The sequence below is a fragment of the Castor canadensis genome, chromosome 2 (genome assembly GCF_047511655.1).
Source record: "Castor canadensis chromosome 2, mCasCan1.hap1v2, whole genome shotgun sequence".
NCBI classification, from domain to species: domain Eukaryota; kingdom Metazoa; phylum Chordata; class Mammalia; order Rodentia; family Castoridae; genus Castor; species Castor canadensis.
In genome coordinates this window covers 91,971,113-91,985,989 of record NC_133387.1, presented here as the reverse complement: position 1 = coordinate 91,985,989, position 14,877 = coordinate 91,971,113, and the positions used below count along the sequence as shown (strand labels likewise).

General features: G+C 40.8%; 1 long non-coding RNA gene across 2 annotated transcripts; it reads left to right on the top strand.

Annotated features, from left to right (window-relative positions):
* Nucleotides 1-633: 633 nt before the first annotated feature.
* LOC141417374 (uncharacterized) lies at nucleotides 634-8,027 on the top strand. 2 transcript variants are annotated; one of them, XR_012441918.1, is made up of 4 exons: nucleotides 634-772; nucleotides 3,748-3,930; nucleotides 7,304-7,713; nucleotides 7,846-8,027. It is a non-coding gene; the product is annotated as an uncharacterized lncRNA (long non-coding RNA). The 2 variants fall into 2 exon arrangements; XR_012441917.1 differs by having other exon boundaries at nucleotides 7,304-8,027.
* The last annotated feature ends 6,850 nt before the right edge of the window (nucleotides 8,028-14,877 follow it).

Here is a 14,877-nt window from a genome sequence, read left to right as displayed (position 1 = left end):
TAATTAAATTTTCTATGTGCATTTTAGTGGGAAACGTGACAGACTATCTCAGGGACTGCGAGCCAGGTGGAATTTTTAACTAATTCTTTTCAAAATTTGTAACACGTAATGAAATCCTGTAGCTATTTATCTCAGCAATGAGCACAGCTAGTTATTTGACAATTTCCACATGAAAAGATTAATTTTTAGAAGCATGTTATGAAAGAATCTCTGTGCATAGAATACTTTATTCCAATGTTTATATTCACTTGGACCTTGTTATAATAATTTGGAAGTTAGTAACTACACTGATTGATAGATTGCTTAAATTTTTTTCCTAAGTAAAAGGTTTGGGACAAGTCTTTATAAAAGGTTGTGGGGCACATATGCATAATAGGGAGGTATTTCAGAAATCTTGATTAAATAAACAAATAAATGTCATACCTAACTGAAGGTTACCTGACCCAAAATGAACACACAGTCAGTTTATTTCTGTCTGCACACATGCCAGGGACACTAGGGTAAATGGAGAACTTGGCATTTCTGGCTTGAGCTATGAAAACAACAAAGGCAAAATATTATGTACACAGTGTTCTCTGAAAACAATCACACTTTGCAAGGTCATCACACCAAGGACATCCTTAAGAAGCTGTTTTTTATTTCTGTAAGGTCTCTGGCTCTTACTTGACTCCAGTTTTTAAAAAAACAGGTTTGTCTCTAAAACAACAATATTGATGTAGGCTGTCTCCACGAGAGTGACTAAGGATGAATGTCAGCTTGGCATTCCCTGGAGGTAAGTTCATATGTATTTTTTGTTTCCAAGTTTAGTTACCATTTCTTTTCTCCTAACTTAAATGAATAAAATGTCAATTTACTAATAAGATCATACTGTTTTAAAAATGATTTAATCTAACATAAACAAAGCTTTATAAAATGGTTTTCCAACTCACATGGATGTTACCTAGTTTGTTTAAAGAAATCTGTAAATTAGACATTATTATTACCCTCACTTTACAAAAAAGCAAACTGAGGACCTGCAGGTCCCAGCTCCTTAGTGGTGGAACAAAGTGGGTGAACACTGCTGCCATGATGTCACCAGAGAGATCCCTGGGTTTCTAAACTAAGGATCCTTCTACCATAACAACCATCTCTGAATCTACAGTGTGCTAGAACCTCATTCTCTTGGATTGAAAAAGGTGTCCTTTGTCTCAATTGACACAGTAACAACTTAGAAAACACCACTTTATTACTTTATAAAATTGGCCTCACTGCAGTATAGCCGAGGGTAGGGGGAAGTGTTTTGATGTCACTACTCAAAAACAGATTCTTATCATTTCTTATTGGGATAAAAAACAGAATAGCTTAAATTCTTATCTTTTTTTGTATATTCAAATCTGGTCTCTTTTATACATATATTTTATGGCAATTATAATACCTTTCTTATATATATTTGTTCCATTAGGTATAATTTATTGACTACTATGTAGCGCTAGTATCTGGGATAAGTTGCTTTGTATTTTAATTCATGCCATTTTTTCAACTCTTAGAGTTGATGTCAGTATTTTACATTTTGCAAATGAAAGACCGGAATTTAAGAATAGCTAACTGGTTTGCCAAATTTAACACAGCTAATGATCAAGGTGAGGACAGAAGCTTTGCTTTCTTTCAAAATTACCAATTTAATGACAATATATAGTTCAGTCAAGGGGTCTTTCTGTAGTATGTCTAACATATTTTTTGAACCATTAGTTTGCTTCTATGTTTTTGTTATCATAAATATCAGAACTGGGAGGGATTTTTTTGTTTTTGTTTATTTGCAGTACTAGAGAAGGGTCTCTAGTATTTGTAGTACTAAACTCCGGGTCTCTCCTATGCCAGACAAGCGTTCTGCCACTTGAGCCACAATGCCAACCCTTTTAAATTTTATTTTGTTTTTGAGACAGTGTTTTGCTAATTTTGCCCTGACGGATCTTGAACTTGCTATCTTCCTGCCTCTACCTTCCAAGTAGACTAGAGGCAAGCACCCTTACTCCTAGCTCTGAGAAGTCTTATTTCTTATTTCAGTTACTTCCTGAGGGTAGATACTCAGAATATAGTTCTTGTATTAGTCAGCTTCTTGTTACTGTAAGAAAAATACTTGAAGGAATTAACATATAAGGAGAAAAAAGGTTATTTTGACTCACAGTTCTAGAGGTTGTAGTTCAGAATTGAGTGGCCCTGTTGCTTTGGTCCTGTGGTGAGGATAGCACTCAATGACGTGGGTGGGAGGGAGTGCATGCATACATAGAGGAAACCACTCAGCTCAAGAGCCAGGAAGCAGAGGAGAGACAGGAAGAGACAGAAGTTCCACAGTCTCCTTTAAGGGCACAACCATAACCTAAGAATCGCCCATCTGGCCCCATGACTTAAAGTTTCCACTATTTTCCAGTAGTGTCACCCTGGGGACCTTTGGGAAAATCGAACATCGAAAGTATGTTTGGTTTTTTTTCCTTTTTTTTTTTTTAAGTGAATGTAAGCACAGCAGTCTTTAAGTGAAACCTTATGGATAGTTTTATTGTTCTTGATATGCATTCCCAAGTTGCTTTGTAAAAGTGTTTTTTCAACTCTACTGCGGCCACTGTTTGAATATAAGTTATGCTTTCCTTCTGTCCTACCTTTCTCCTAAAGCCCTCTTTTGAGTTATGGCTATAGAACAAAGTGTAGGATCCATAGGGAGTTTTGAACACTTCACAGAGAGCTGCCCAAAGCCATGTGCTAGCGAGGGTGGAGTGCACTCCCATGCACCTGTGTATACTCAGAGATGAATATCTGTAGACCTGTGATGCACTTACATACAAAGCTGGTGGTCAAGTGCATCCCTCCCCAAGCAGGCTCTGTTGGACTTCACATGTTTGGACAAAAATTTGAAAATGGTTTGGAAGAGAACATTCATGATGGAATCAGAAAGCAAATCTCTAAGACAAGTTTCAAAGAGGTGAAATGATTCAGCTGGGAGAATCCTTATAGTGTTTGGGTGTGATGAGGTATAGGAGCAGTTTTTTTGGAAGTAGGATGAAATAAAGAGGGCAAAAGTTTCAAATCAGAACAAACTCAACTCTTGTTGTTGTTGTTTTTGTTGCTGGGGTTTGAATTCAGGGCTTCAGATTGGCTAAGCAGGCGCTCTACTGCTGGAGCCACACTTTCAGCCCTTTTTGACATGGTTGTTTTTCAGATAGAATCTCACTTTTTCCCAGTCCTTCCTGGATCATGATCTTCTATTTTACACTTCCCATCATTGCTGGGATGACATGTGTGCACCACAATGCCCAGCTGTTGGTTGAGATGTGGTCTTTTTTGCTGAGGCTGACCTTGAACTAGAGCTAGCTAGCTCAGCTTCCCAAGAAGCTAGAATTACAGGTGTGAGCCACCTGGCTTAACTTGCTCAACTCTTGCCTACTCCCTGTGCGATCTTAAGCAAAGACAGATCTCCCAAGGTCTCAATTTCCTAGTCTGTAACAGAAGAATAAAATTCATCTCAAGGCATCAGATACACTGAATAAAGTAATATTGGAAAGCTCCCTGCAAGGATGAGGCTTACCAAATTCAGGATGGGAAGAAGGAAGAAGAACACTGGGATGGAGCTGGGTAGCAGTAGAAACTTCACATTTTTATTCAGATTCAAGAAATCTGAAGCCAGTATAACAAAATGTTGGCATTTGTTTATGTGGAGATGGTGCCTGTTATATAATTTTTGGTATTTTTTTTTTGCTTTTGTTTTTTAATGAAAAGAGATGGAATACTCAGTACAGATTCAGGTAGTTCTGTACCCCTCCTTACAAGCTGAAGGACAGTCTGCATTATGATGGATCGAGGTGGGAACCAGGGAAGGAAATCCCAGTTTCGAGGCTGAGCCAAGTGAATTGTGTCCTGGGAGAGCTACACACCCGCCTTCCATGGTGAAGTTCAACCCAGGTGAGTTCATTCTCTTCCATGTGCCCTGGTTAAACACGTATTCTTGCACCGCCTTCCTTCTCCTGACTGCCTGGTCCAGAGACACATGGTTCTGTGATCTGCAGATTTCATCTTGTCTATGGCATCTTCTATGAAGGAAGGTTGTTCACATTTCAATTTAGTGTGGCCCACAGCTCCTGCCAATGTATATGTCACCATGAGTTCCATGTTGCAGCCCTCCCCCAAAAATGTTTATTTAGTCTATATAGTTTGTTTAGACCCTTCTCATGGGAATTCTGGATTTAGGGTTATGAAAGGAACTCTCATAGACCCCTTTAATGTGGTGAATCCTGCGAGAAAGCTGGCTCTCCTGAGTCACCCTACACAAAGGGCAACTGAGCCTACAGATAAGAGCAACCAACTTCTACATCGCAGAAAATATCTACAAATGCACAACACATGGTTCATCAACCCAAACCGAGGGTTTTCAGATGCTAAAACCACCAGCTGTTTAGTTGTTCAGTTGTCCTTTGCTGATCATTTACCTTCCTGTCTCTCTTCCCTCCCCTCTCTTCAGGTTGGGAAAGGTAACATGTTTGGCAACAGAAGGTGAAGGAATCCGGCCTGTCCTAATGTGTGCCTTGAGAGACCTCCTTCATCTTTTCTATAGAGAAAGGCTCATTGTTCATACATGCTTTCTCTGAAGCAGTTTTCTCCCACTGCCACAGAAAGAGAAAAATAGCCTATCCACCCTCTTTCATTTATTTATTTATTTATACTGATGCAGGGGATGCATCACTACCAACTCATTCAGGTGGATGCACAAAGGGATTTTAGAATGTTTTCAGTGCTATAAAACTGCATGTTGAGAGCAGAGAGGGATTTATGGAAATTAGACAGTCTTTCAGATCATTTATCAGAGTGCTTACACTTCCCATTTCAAAGCAAGTGAAATAATAAGGAACATTGGGACCTGAATCACATTCAGTGCATGGAAGAAAAAGGCTATTTGCATCCAAGTTATTTGAACAAAGGGAAAAAGCAAAGTTGCCTGGGAGGATACTGCTGCAGCTGCTGTCACTGTCACTCAAACTGGACCCTGAGTGATAGTTAAGAGAGCTAACCCTCATTGCCATGTAACAAAACCTTGCAGGTGAATTGTATACTATCCATATGGCTCCCAGGCTATTTGGAATGGGAAGACAAAAAAACTATCCTCAACCTTAAATGACACAGCCATGTGGTTGGCTTTTTTGAGAGAGAAAGCCCTGTCATTAAAATGCTGCTGTCTTCCTTGGATATGACGCCCTCGGTATTCTAAAATAATAAAACAGCAATATGCCTTTAAGCCACAAAGCAGTCTCTTCAGAGTAATTATAGTGCATCAAGGCTAACTTGGAAATATGTTCCAGGAAATCAAGGTAAAGAGCAAGTCAAGGGAAGGAAGAGATATTTTCTCAGTTAACACTGATGTGAATGAAAATACTTTTATGGCATTTGGCTACAACTGAGAGAAAGGACACCTGAAAATTGGAATGCTGTTTATTTTACAATAGTGTTTCACATGATTTTCCACTGGGACTAAGCGTGGTTCTTAGTGTCTATTTGTGGGAATATCAATAAAAAGTATTTGTAGAGTACTTTGCAAAATGATGTGGGTAAACGATGTACAATCAGATTAGAGAAAAAAGACCATTTAAGTTGGAACTCTATTATCACCAGAAAATCCAGCTCTATAAAACAGTTGCTTTTACATGACCATTTAAATTACTGGTAATGTAACTAACATACTCCATGGGAGAGTCATTTATCCTCTGTCCTTTAAAGTGACTGTCTTGTCCAGGTGTGGTGACACATGTCTGTAATCCCAGCTACTCAGGAGGCAGAGGCAGCAGGATCCCAGTTCTAGGCAATTAGCAGGACCCTACCTCAAAACAAAATATAAAACACAGGGGCTGGGCCTATGGCTCAAGTGGTGGACCACTTGCCCAGTGCAGGCCTTGGGTTCAATCCCCAGTATCACAGAAAGAAAAAAAGTGGCTGTCTTGGAAAGACTTTCACTTTTAAGGGCCAAAAACTTTAAATTAAGACAGCAAATTAGAGAAGAAGAAAGAAAGATCACAAAACCTAAACTCAATGGGCAAATGCCACATTGGCTCTTTTCTGCCCTCTGCTGGGTATTTGTATATCCTCTGAGTAAAAAAAAAAAAAAAAAAAAAGTGTATTTATCCACCAGATTATTCTTCTTAGAAGGCAGTGTTTAGGTCGGTTGGATGTGACAAATATTTCTATTTCAATGACTCTTGTAGGTAAATATGGGAAAAGTGAATCAGGTGTTTATTTTTTCTTTTTCAGTTTTTAAAAATGGAAAAAAATACATAACATAAAATTTACCATTTTAACCACATTTAAGCAAACAATATGTAGCATTAAGTACCTTTTTTTTTTAATCTTGCAAAACTGCAATCTGACTCATTCAGTATTAACTCTTAATGCTCCCCCGCCCCACCATTCTACTGTCTGTCTCCGAATTTGATATTGGAGGAATTATACAACATTCATCCTTCTGTGGCCAAATGTTCATTTAAAAAACTATTGGTCCCTCCTATTATTGCTTTTACTCTCTCTTCAACAAAATTAGAGATAAGGGCAAATAGTTTCTGCGGGTAGCGAGGGGGTGGGGGGAGAGGGAGGGGGTGGGGGGGTAAGGGAGGGGGTGGGGGAAGGGCAGGAGAAATGATCCAAACATTGTATGCACATATGAATAAAATAAAAATTAAAAAAAACTATAATAAAATACTTTAGGAATATGTAGGCAAGAATGGGCAGAGATGAACTTAAGGAGTGTATAAGAGTTCCAGGGCAAACATGAAAGACGAGATTGGAAGTTAAAACAAATTAAGGGCAAAAGAGGAAGAGGAGCAGTGTAGGAAATCATGGCAGTGTGCTTCCCCGTTGAAATCCTGTGACTCATGAATAAATAAAGAAGACGTGGTATATATCACAATGGACTATTATTCTGCCATGAAGAAGAATGAAATTTTGTCATTTGTAGAATAATGGATGGAACTAGAGATCATCGTGTTAAGTGAAATAAGCCAGACTGAGAAAGACATTTTTCACATGTTCTGTCTCATGTGTGGAATCTAGACCTAAAAAACTAAGTAGGACAGGAGGGACTGTTTGGGGGTGGGAACCAGTAGGAGGGGGTAAGGTGAAAGGAAGTGATATGAAAAATGAAACTGTTAAAATTGTTTAATAAAGAGGAGAAAGGAGGAAAAGAAGAGTAATAAAAGGGGTGAATTTAATCAAAGTACTTTATATGCATTTATGGAAATATGACAATGAAACCTTTTTATAATATATATATGTGCATCTATCTATCTATCTATAGAGTGAGAGAGAGAGAGAGAGAGAGAGAAACAGAAGAGAACTCTATGACTCCAAATAAGAACAAACTAAGATAAAGCCAATTGTCCAAGGACATACAGCTGCCACGTGGTGGATCCTGGTTGAGTCTACACTTTCTGCCCTGAAGCTCCATTGCGTGACATCCTTATCACAATGGCCAGCTTCCTTTGTGCAGTATCTTTTCCAACATGAAGGAAAGAACGTTGGAAGAGCATGCTCACTGTTCACAGCATGTAGGCACTGAGCACCCATCAGCTAACTTTGATACATTTGATGCTTGAGACCTGGCACCCCCAGCCACCTGAGACACAATACCAAAGAGTACCTAGAATTGGGATCACTTGAGGACCCAGGATCATGATGGCAATTATTCCCAGGTTTTGCCTCATCTAGGTAAGATTTTGAAGGACACCCAAAGGATTTCCAAAGTGGAGGTTTGTGGAATCAGCAAAAGGATTAGTTGAGACAAACTAAAACCATTCTATGTTCCTTTGACAGAGCATGACAATTCATTTTGTCTTCCAGGGAGCAGCAGATTGGAACAGTGGGAAATGCCCACAGATTCTCCCTCTCTCAGCTCTGATGTCCCTCTCCCCACAGAACTGTACCCCTGGAACTCTTGGTGTCTAGATTGCTGTGCATTGATTTCCTTCCCTCTGTGGGCTGCACATTCACAATTAAGGTTACAGAGCCTTTATTTATTCATTTATTTATTTTTTGAGACAGAATCTCACTATGTAGCTCAGGCTAGCCTGGAATGTGCTGTGTAGTCCAGCCTGGTCTCCAGGTCATGATCCTCTTGCTTCAGCCTCCTGACATTGATGGGATTACAGGCATATGCCACCATGCTCAGCAGCTTTTCTGGTGCTTTAACTATTGATGTTTCGTTTACTCTCAGCAAGCCTCTGCAATGCTTGAGAGGTGATGTTCACATTCTGTACATCTATTAGATGTTTAACACAATAAGCAAATAACAGAGGATCCTCATTGTTGGTGTGGGCAGTGTTGGCGGGACAGGGAGCAGGGAATTTTTTTTAATAGTTTTACCAGACTTTGGTGGGCAGACAAAAAGTTTGGTTCTGGAAGACTCATTCTGTTTCCTGGAGGACTTTACATGGGTTGCTTCTGGGCTAGACTGTCAATGCCTCCCCTACGCAGAGCAAGTAAGCTTGAAAGAATTCATTTGCTGCTTCCCTGAGATTTTATTTTGCTATTTAACAGTTTTATACTCACTTAATATTATGCTATCTTATTATGACATTTAGATAGAGTTGTAGTTGCTTCATAAATGTTTAGTTGCTGAATAAACCATTAATTAGAGAGGATTTTAGTTAAAATATTCAAGGCAATGGTTCTCAGGACATAGTCATCCCTCATCGTTTCATATGACAGTACGCCAGCTCATAGGAATCAAAGACAAGTTAGGAGAAGACTTGCCTTTAAAATTAGACTTACAGGTATATACTTAGTACATAGTATTTCCACTCTGGATTGCTAATTCCAGAGAATTTACTATAATTATAACAGTGAATTACTTTACTCAGAAAGTGTCTTTATTTGGTCTTGCTAAGACCTCCACCTCTTTCTGTGATGGAAGCAAATTTGCACTGGTCTTTACAGAGCTTGGTCCAGTGGTCCCCACTTACTTATTCCTTGCTGGAAAGTGGCTCAGAGCCTATATTCTAAGCTCCATTAGCATCACCCTGAGCTCTCAACCTTGGCTCTATGAACATGCCCCCTACCTAACTGTGATCATTTGTCTGAAACTAAAATGCACAGCTAGTGGTTCACAGCCTTCAGATCTCAGTTTTCGTTGTGCATTAGTCAGTTTCCCAATACTATAATAAAATTCCTGAGATAATCAAGAAGTTTATTTTGGTTCACAGTATTGGGTGGCCTCATTGGCTTGGGCTTGTGCAAGGCAGCACAACATGGTGGGATCACAGGATGGATAAAAAAACCATCATTGCCAGGAAGCACAGAGAAGAGGAAGAGCTGGGGTCCCCCAATCCCCTCCAAGGACATTTTAGAAATGACTGTGGACCTCACTGTGCCCCAGCTCCTAAAAGTTCTACCACTTCCCTGTAGTCCTACCCTGGGAAACAGCCTTCAATTTATGGGCCTTTGGGAGACATTCAAGATCCAAATTATAGCACGTTCTCAACTGGTTGAAAGACCACTGGCAAGCTCCTCTCACTCAGAGGCGTCAGGAACATGCAAGCGGGAGATGTTCTGAAGACCTGGCTCAGATCCCTGCCTCAAATGCTCTCTTCATCCATAGTGGTCCTCATTGCTCTGTTAAAGAGGTCTGGACTTGTAGATTGGAGCTCTGGCTTTTGGTTCTACCCTTATTCTTATTTTGCTTCTCATTTCAATATTTAGTACGTGTTGTGGTAAGACCCTCTTACTGTTTTCCTTTGTAATCCAGTTCTAGGCTCAATGATGACTTAACTTTGTGGAGACATATTACCTTACTACCACATTTTCATCTATCAATTTCCATATGCTTGAGATTTTCCAGAATAAAAAGATCTTTTAAAAATAACTAAAATAGTCTCTAAAACCACAGAATTTGACTGCGTAAGTTCCACCCAGCTCTGTCTTTCAGTGTCAGGGTGAGCTTGAGACAGTCTCTTCTGTGTGTTTAAGATATCTCATCTGCAGAATGGGGATAACATCAGTGCTTCTAGGTACACACAGGGACTGAGCAACCAAATATAGTATATCACTTACAACAGTACTGGTCCAACAGGCCGTCATTTTTCTTTTATTAGCTCCCTTTCTTCAAGGCTGAGTAGTTCCATGATGTCCCTTAATTATTAGCCTTTTTTCCTCCTCTCTATTCATTGTTTTTTTTTAGGTACTGGGGATTGAACCTAGGGCATTGTAGATAGTAAGCAAGCAATCTACCACTTGAACTATACCACTAATCTGGACACTGCTATTATTATTAATGCCTTTTCTTAACCCATAGTTCCAGTGTTGGATTGACTTGTGAGCTATATGGGGAATGAAGAATGGCTTGAGGGACAAAAAAGAGTAGAAGCACATTCATTCCCAGGAGGGACCAAGTAAAGTCTGGTGCATAGTGCCAGGTGTGATGTTTTATGCTTTTGGCTTGACGGTCCCCAGTCTGGGCCTGATACAGTCAGGAGTTGCAGTCTGATTCTCTTTCCAAAGCCTGGATGAGCTGCAAATGACCTTCCACAATAATCTGTTTAGGAACCTCCACCCATGATGAATGGATATTAGACAATCTTATGACTTCTGGAAGCTTAAGTCAGGGGTCCCTTGTTAAACTTGGCCTTTGTGTTACTCAGCTTTCTTGTTGCTGTGAGAAAACACCTGAGAGACACGAGTTGAAGGAGGATAGATTTATTTCAGCCCACATTTTCAGTCTGTGGTCACTTGGCTCTATTGTTTCTATGCCCATGTGTGGGGAGGCAGACATCACATCATGTAGTGGAGTGAAGTTGCTCACCTCATGGTGGAGAGAGGACAGAAAGACAGAATGAGGAAGGAGCCCAGGATAAGATATAGCCTCCAAGATGGTTGCTGGTGGCTCATGCCTGTCATCCTAGCTACTTGGGAGGATGAGATAGTTAGGATCATGGTTCCAGGCCAGCACAGGTAAAAAAATTTTGCAAGACCCCATCTCAGTGGAGAAAAACTGGGCATGGTGGTGCACCTGCCATCTTAGCATCAGCGGGAAGCATAAAATAGGATTGTGGACCACGCTGGCCTGGGCAAAAAGTGAGACCCTATGTCCAAAACAATCAGAGTAAAAAACTGGAGGCATGACTCAAGCAGCACAGTGCATGAAGTAAAAAAAAATAAATAAATAAGAAAAAGGGAGAGAGAAAAAGAAAGAAGGAAAGAGGCACAACCTCAAAAACATGCCTCCAGGGACTCATTTCCTCCAACAAGGCCCCACTTCTGAACATTTCCACCATCTCCTAGTAATATTTCAAATCATAAATCCATCAGCAGAGGAGGAATCCATTTTTTAGGTCAGAGACCTTATGATCCACTCACTTCCCGAGCCCTAAGTACGAACCTTTTTGAGGGGCATTTCATGCCCATGCCATAACAGCTTTCCAAAGAGCACCTCTCTTTCTTCTTTTTTCTTCTAATTTATTATGGGCATAGTTTAGCTAAGAAATAGTTAACCTGACACAGCATTCCAAATCTGGAAAGCCATATCCCTGACCCTGACATTTCCCTTCATCTAGGCATCTAATTTAGAGACTACCTCCCTCACATCTTCTGTAATATGGAGGTAATAATTCTATCCATAGGCTTGTTTAAAGATTAGATAATATTCAGTTTGAGAGTCCTAAGCATAGAGATTGGTTTAGCATAAGAGTTCAGCAAATATTTCATACTGTTTCTGCTGCTGATGGTGATAATAGTTGTAACTAAGTTTCACACTCAAATGACTAGGGCTTCATACAGGACTAGCTAATGGGTGCTGTTCTAGTGACTTATTTACAAAGTATTTTCATATGCATCATTGTATTGGATTCTTACAACAACCAATCCAGTAAGACATGGAGCAGAGTGATATTCAACCAGCCCTCAATGTAAGCCACAGAGGATGTATGGTGTACAGAGGTATGGAGGTGAAACTGTGTCTTTCCTGGCCCTGTATTCTTCTGACAGTTTAATAAAGCCATCAAGTAGACATGTGTAAATGTTCATTAGGCTCTAAATGAATAAGGTGCAATCTCCTAGTGTTTGAACACTCCCATTCTACTTGCCCTGTACCCCAGACTCTTTCTAGGAACTGAGCTTAATGTGAAAAGTGCTCAGTATACATGGGCTTTGCCACCATCCTGGCTTTGTCAAGGAACAAGTTTGTCAAGGTGCTGTTTCAGAACACTGAGAGATTGCTTCCTTTCTGGGAATCCAGAAAGGCTACTGACTTTCTCTTTCACAGATCCATTTTCGTTATGTCTCTTTGACCAATATTCAATTTCCTCATCTGTAAAATGGAAATATCAGTAACTATCTTAGACATATAAAGACTAGAAAAAATGTCTGGGCATATATTAAAGATGCAATAGATGATAGCAGCATTCCAAGGTCAAAGGGTGAGAGAGGTGAAAAGGGAGAGAAAACAGATTTTGTTATGAAGGTATGATAGGCTAGGGAATATTTATGATTACTTAGGGCCTATCTATTTTCTAAAAACTACCTCTTATATTACAACTAAACCAGGTCACAAAGTAAAAGTAAAGCAAAACAAAATAAAACACCCCATTAAACATACACCTTCCTCAGGCCCAACATAAAAAGTGATGTGTATTTCTTAGTGAAGAAAGCATGCCTGCTCTGTTAAATGCCTGTCTGTGCTCCAAGGACATCTCCACATCTCTGCAACGTAGATCATCCCCTAGGAAACCCAACAGAAGCCTATGGCTTCACAGGGCTGGTGTCCTCTCCATTTATAGCTGACCTAATTTTATCTTTAGAAGAAAGATGCACACGACCATGCAAGTCTGCATGCAAACTGATGCTCCTCCTTCTTGGGGACCAAGCTCATAGGGTTCTAGTGCTGTTACCCACATACCCACTTGGCAGGACTACCAAAATGAAGGAGATTTTCTTCTCTTAGCAATTGTTCTGGAGTTCCTTTTAAAGAGGACTGCTTGTGTTGAGAAATGCTTTTAATACCTCCACTTGGGGTAGGAATAGTTTCCAGTGTTGGAGAAAGGAAGAACATGAAAGTATGCAATGGGGGGGTGGATTGGCTTGGAGATGGAGGGAAGATGATAAAGAAGAAAAGGGAGAGTGCAGAATGTTGTGGGTTGGAGAAATGTGGTCCTTTCCACATGATCCTCCAAATCTTAATAAACAAATATAATAACCTCAGTAGAAAACTGTTGTCACCAGGTGATACCTGGTAAAGGGGGACAGAGGGGTTGGAAGCATCAGGATGGAACATGATAGGTCTATAGGAATTTGCAGAGCTGGCAGGAGGGCTGTGAACTTTCCTAGGCTTAGATGTTACTGGGTTAAAGAAAATGTCTTCATTCAAGAGGACATGCAGTGACCTCATCTCTTATAGCAGTCTCAAGCTTACCAGGCACCTGGAGCTGATGTGCTCACTGCTCCCCAAGTGATGCAGGAGACAATGCTTCCTCCGAAATGCTTTGCTTCTCATTCCTGCAGCTCCCTGAACATGACCTTCCCTGAGAAGGTTCGCCATTGCTGATCTAAGATGACATCTGCCACTGCTCATTACCTACCCAACCCATTTAAATTTTTTTCTTTGCTTTTACTACTCTGTGACAGCTATATCAATATGCTGGTTGTTAGTCTGTTTGATTAGATCACTGAATCTCTGGTTAGGCACGGTGGTACATGGCTGTAATCCCAGCACTAGAGAGGCTGAAACAAGAGGAACTTGAGTTTCAGACCAGCCTGGACTGCATCCATCCAGACAGATTCCCATCTCAAAAACAAACAAACAAACAAAACCCCCAAATGCATCCCCCAGGTAAACAAACAAACAAAAATCATATTCACTCTCCAGGGACCCAGGGGACAGGGCACTTGCCTTTTGTGTTTTCTGCTCTATTTCCAGCTCAAGAGCACTCAGTAAATGTTGGTTGATAGGTGACAGCTGGGAGGAACAGTACAGAACTCAGAGTTCCTCCTGAAGCCTGCCCAGGGCAGCCTGCTTAGACTGGCACTAGAATCTTTCTCAAGGGCTTCTGTTGACCTTGAGATTGCATCTCTCCTCTCTTTTTCTGCCCTCCACAGCCTACTTTCTGCTGCTAGGGCTTTTGGGACCCTGTCCTCCCATCTGTTCTCATGCCTATCCCTGCAATACATAGACCTCATTTCTATTCTTCACACTGTAGATCCCTCTCTGTGGTTGGGCACATTCACCTTTTAAAGGCCTCTTGTCTCCTGGTGGAGTTAGGAGTTTGGGAGTGATCTGGTTTGGATTTGAATTCTGTCTTTTAATCGATTGGCTGCAAGATGGTAGAGTGACTTACTATTTTGAGCCTTAGTCTCCAACTATGTTAAAGTGAGGATCATCTTACCAATGTGGAAGGACAAGTGAAATTCTACTCAGTGTTCCTACCTGCATGTGGCACAGGTACCTGATCAGCAAGGGACAGTCATTGTTGTCATTCTGCTCCCTGGAGGGCTACTCATCATGGCTCCTGGGGAGTTCCTGTGCAAGTAAATTGAGCCTGGGCTCCCCAGATCCACCATTTGAAGTCTACCTTCTCTTGACAAATATCACCATGAGATATGCTGACACTAGCCAGCTTTTGGGGGACTGCACCAGCTTGCACAGCTTTACACTGTGGTCCTCTTGAACACCTCTGCTCCCTTTCAGCTCTGACACCCAGGAAGGTAAGCCTCTACTGCAGCTAGAGAGAGACAAAGTTTCTTTTAGATCACCCAGAAGGTGACTCCAGGAAGCACAAGAGGTTGGAGAAGTAAGACAGAGAAGGCTTAAAGTCAGCAGAGGGTGCATCAGAAAGGGGGACTGTGGGGTACAGCTGAGGCTCAGCTCTCCAGGGACTCTCTGAGAAA